We start from the raw sequence: 5,359 nt of genomic DNA, 5'->3' as shown, positions 1-5,359 counted from the left end.
AACAAATGTATAAATGTGCTTGACACAATAGGTATATGTATGGATTGTGATAAGAGTTGTATGAGCCCCCAATTTAAAAAGAAACCAAAAAACGACCTACACAAAGTAAAAAAAAAGAAAAAGAAAAAAGATTTCTTTTGAAGTAATGCTTTTTGATAATAGTAGTAGTAGCTTCATAAATACATTCATATTAGGGTGAAAACTCGTAAAGGTCAAAGATCTGCTATAAGCTTTTGATAGGGAACATAGAAAATTTTACTAATAAAATTATTAATGATGGTTCAATTTCTTAATAGTCAACTACCCTAAAGTTGGCCCATGATCTTCTGAATCTCTTCACTCGTTACATTTCTCTCTTTGGGCATTTCACCCAGTAACATGACCTTTCTGTCCTATCTATTTTCTAGTGACTTCCAATTGCTCCTCCACTGGACACCACTTGCACATCTGATTGACAGTCTCAAACTCAACATGATGGAAACAGAACTCTTGGTTTCCAACTCCTCATCAGATTTCTATCTCCCCAACTGTCCTCATCTTAGTGAATGTCTTGTATCTTCTTACTACTCTCGATCTCCTCTCTTGCCTATGCCTTATTTGATCTTGCTAGAACCCCCAGTTGGTTTTCTGCCACCATTTTTATGCCCTATAGCCGATTGTCTACTGCATTCACTGTCCTGGAAAAAGAGAAATTGTACTGTGTAGTTCCTTTATTGCTTTATGTACATGACCAAAACAGAACTAAACTCATTGCTATTAAATTGATACTGACTCATAGCAACCCTATAGGACAAGGTAGAACTGCACCTGTGGGTTTCTTAAACTATAACTGTTTACTTATGGGAGTAGAAAGCCTTGTCTTCCTCCTGTAGAGCAGCTGGTGATTTTGAACTGCTGATCTTGCAGGTAGCAGCCCAACTTGTAACCACTACACCACCAAGGCTCCTCTGAAAATAGAATCCTAACTTCTTACTAAAGTCTATCAAACCCATCATGATCTGGCTACTGCCTGTATTCCGACCCCAGTTTTGACCTTTCACCCTCACACATGCCATCATTACACACCACAATTGTTCCTGCCTTTAGGGCCTTTGCGTTTGTTGTTTCATTTGCCCAGAGAGCTTTGCTCCTCCCCTTCAGATTCTGACATGACTGACGAATCCTTCATGTGTGAGCCCCAAGGTCTGCTCTGACCATCAAGTCAATTTTCTATCCCATCACCCTTCATAGTGCACATCACTGTGGTCAGTGATTTTGTTCATGTATCTGTTTACTTGATCACTGCCTGTCTTTGATCACTAGAATGTAAACCCCACTGTGGCAGAGATCATGCAGTGTTTGACATGTAGTATGTGCTCAAGAGGCATTGACTAGCTAACTGACGATGGATGTCAGTGTCTGCACAGACATTAGGGGCTGGTAGGATGCAATTGGAGAGTGCACCAAGGCACAGAGTGTGTGTGAAAGTGCTTGGTGAGGATGAGAATATATGGGTAACAAGGTAAAGAAAAATTGAAAATAAATAAAAAATTGGAGACAGAGGAAACAAGTTTTTTCCAGACATGCAATTATAACCAAGTCTGGCCCCAGATTCTGTTATTAAACATCCCTGATCTTTGATAACAGATATCGGAAATCCACACTGGAAAAGTTGAAGGAGGGAAAGAAAGAAAAGAAAAGAATGGAAATAAATCAGGTCAAGGAGTAACTCACAGAATTGAAATAAAAAGAACCATGTCTTAGATGGGACTGTAACTTGATCAGCTTACCAAATCCGGGGCCCAGACAAATGGAACATTTCTTCAGTTCACTAAGATTGGGATAGAAAAGATGGCATCAATTTTCATTTTTGACACTTTCCTCTAGATTTTATTTCTGTGGCCAGCACGTCTGTTCAACACAGCTTGAGTCTCGGGTCGACCGCGGGGTTCAGGCAGCAGGGAGTCAGTCCCCCCACCATAAACTCGATGGACTGTTACCAGAGGAAGAGGTAATGGACACTGGTCAGGCGAATGCAACAGCTGCCCACTGCAGTCCCACTACATAGCACAGAGTGAGGTGTTTCATTTTAGAGGGTTATAATCTAGTTTGCAAGGAAATAAAACTAGAGGTCACTTATCTCAATGAGGGAAATGTATTATTCCTGGGGAAATAAGCATCCTTCCTGTTAACTTTGAGCAGACTAGCAGAGATTTACTCATAGCCATTCATTCTCCCTGCCCCCCAGCCCCCAAGGCCCATTTGAAGATGAGTGTCTCTCATCCTCTGTCAACTGTCACCTGTACGGTGACCTCTCTTACCTTCACAAGGACATTGCTTCTTTCTAACCATGGATTTACTCTGCCCTTGACTTCTCCAGATTTCCCAACATCACTGGGCCACGAATTTAAATAAAATAACTCCAATCATAAGCCTCAGTATTTCACAGTCAAACGCTCCAGTGCATGCAAATCTAAACATATATGTGCCAGGTGGGAGTGAGAGGCTAAGGAACTAAGAGTAGATAAGGGAAAGGTGAAGAAAACTTGCAGGGAAAAGCTCAACAATGGATATTGAAAGAGGATATCATTTTTCTCCTCCAAAGCAGGAAATCATGTTTTCTCCCCTCAAAACAAGTGTATTTTAAGATAATTTACTTAGCTGAAGCCAGGAGATTTTGAACGGTAGCTAAAGATTGATCACATAAATAAATATTAAATTTTATGCCAACATAAACCTAATTTGTATCTATTTATTTATTCAATAAGCAAGGCCTGGAGGAGTAAGACAGTGTGTTGAGCCAAGGTTGACTAGAGAAACAAATCCAGTGATATTCATATATGAGTAAGAAAGAGCTTTATATCAAGAAATAATTATATATCGATAAAACATCCCAGTCCAGTCCAGATCAAGTCCATAAATCTGATACTACTTCCTCTTCAGACTCACGCAGCCACATGCAATGATGAAGAATTGCAGGAAAATCAGGTGGGTGCAAAGTTATGTGGATCCAATGGCACAGTTCATCCCAGGGCCATGACAGGAACTAGGGTCAGTCAGCAGGAAGATGAAGGCAGAGAGAAGTGGAGGTTCCCAGGACCCTCCTTATGGGAGGGTTAGGCCCACAAGGAAGCACTATCAGGCTGTGACCTGACTGACAGGCTAGATTCCATTCCCAGACTTTTATATACCTTCAAGTTGACTTGAAATTATTTAACAACCACAGACCACCCTTTGTCAACAGGACACCTTGACACAACTCTTTAGCCATACGTACTTTTGAAAACAGACAGTAGTAAAATTATATGTGTGCCTTACGGGACAAAACTAAAATGTATACAACTGAAAATGTGCCCGTCTCATTTAAACACAATATTCTATAAATGAACAAAACAAAAATATTCTATGCCTAACAATTACAGTTATGTGAACGCCTACACCCTCATCCTATAACCCTATCAGCATGTTCCCCCACCCAGGAAAGTTTGTAAGCCAGCCACTTCTTGCCTGTATTCCATTCATTCTGGGTACCCAATTTCTATACTGCCCTATCAACCGAGTGCTCTGAGGAGACAGACATGTTCTTTGAGGTGAAGAATCTTCATTCTAATCGGAATCTTGTGAATCTGAATCCATAAGCAAGTCAAATCAGGATAGGCTGTCCATAAAGTCAGCAGCAATATGCACCAATTCACAGACTCAAAATCATATCTTCGTCTGGTCAGTTTCTAGTCAACTCAATGTGAACTGCCTTGCTTAGCTTCACCAGGGTGCCCATTGGTTGCCTTACCTTTTGACAATGGGCCCCATCAAAAATTCTCAACAACCCTAGCCCCCTTGGGCTAGGTCATGCCTTAGGCTCAGGTTCTGCACAACTCTATAAACGTCAGACCAGCCAACCTCGCTCTCATCTTCTCCTTCAGTCCCTGTGAACCAAGGCCATAGGTGGCAGTGGCCAGACTCAACCCATCTCTCTCTTGCTGAATTTCTCCCGCTTCCACTCAACAAGTGAATCCAGATGGCCACCTAGCAAGCTGTTCATGCTGCCCACAGGCCCTCTTTACCTTTTAGTCCTAGGGAGGAGAGTTTCTTCATGGCTCTAAGTTTTTTTTCCAGCTTCAGGGACAAACCTCTAGTTCAAAATTCAAAGAGCCAAAGGGTTCCTTTTTCTTTCTTCAGTCTGTCAACATCTCACTCAGCAAGTCTTTTCAACTACAAACGTCCAGCGCACTCAAGGCACTGGTGGGGCTTATCTTTTCAGAGCCTTCTTTCCAGGACTTTCCTACTAACCTATTTTACAGATCCAATTTAATGGCTGAAGGTTAAGAAACTCTCTAGTCATACTTCCCAATAATCATTTCTATCACACATTATATCAATAATAATAGGGAGAAGTAATCAATATAACTTTTGGACAGCCAGATCCTATACACAATTCTTAAAACAGTCAAATTCAGTTCTTTCTTATATAAACTATCCCATTTATATGCAATATGGCCTTAGGCCCCTGGTTGCATCATGCCAGGGCCAAGCCTTCTGTCAGTCATTCTGACTAAACAGTTGGCCTCAGAGAAGCTCAAGGGGTGATTTCACCCCCTGAGCTCAAATTTACAGTCACCACATTCATTTTTGCCATTTCAGACAGGGATAACAAAAGGCAATTTCTGTGAATAAAAATTTTCACTTCACATGTCCTTTCCAGAAAACAACCCAGTAAACTGCATTGGCATATCTGACCTCCAGCTAGCCAAAGAAGAAAACCTGAAATAAGGCAGAGGTCCGACAAACCTCGATGTTCCATTTTCATGATTTGTTTCTCTAGAACCCCACCCCTCAGGGACCATATTGTGTTAGGCCAGGTTGATTACAGAAGCAAATCCAATGACACTCATATGTGTAAGAAAAAGTTTTATATCAAGACTAATTATATATGGATAAAACATCCAATCCAGTCCAGATCAAGTCAATACATTCAATTCTAGTCCATTAGTCCCTCTTCAGACTCACGCAACCACATGGCATGATGCAGAATGCAGGGAAATCACAGGCAGGAGGGTGCAAAGTCACGTGGATCCAATGGCGCAGTTCATCACAGGGCTCTGGCAGGAACCAGGGTCAGCCAGCAGGAAGATGAAGGCAGAGAGAAGTGGAGATTCCCAGACCCTGCTTATGAGAAGGTCACATCCCCAAGAAGGCACTATCAGGCTGTGACTTGATTGACAGGCTAGACTCCACCCCTACATGTTTATATATCGTCAAGTTAACATGAAATTAAATAACTATCACAGACAGACATTTTCCCCACCTTTATGTTGCTCTTGGGGTGACAGGGGCCACAAAATCAAACCAAAGCAGCTACTGTCGAGTCGCTTCCAGATCA

The sequence above is a fragment of the Echinops telfairi genome, unplaced genomic scaffold (assembly GCF_000313985.2).
Source record: "Echinops telfairi isolate 266 unplaced genomic scaffold, ASM31398v2 ScPeMD7_2;HRSCAF=8, whole genome shotgun sequence".
Taxonomy (NCBI): Eukaryota; Metazoa; Chordata; class Mammalia; order Afrosoricida; family Tenrecidae; genus Echinops; species Echinops telfairi.
This window is presented reverse-complemented; position numbering follows the sequence as displayed.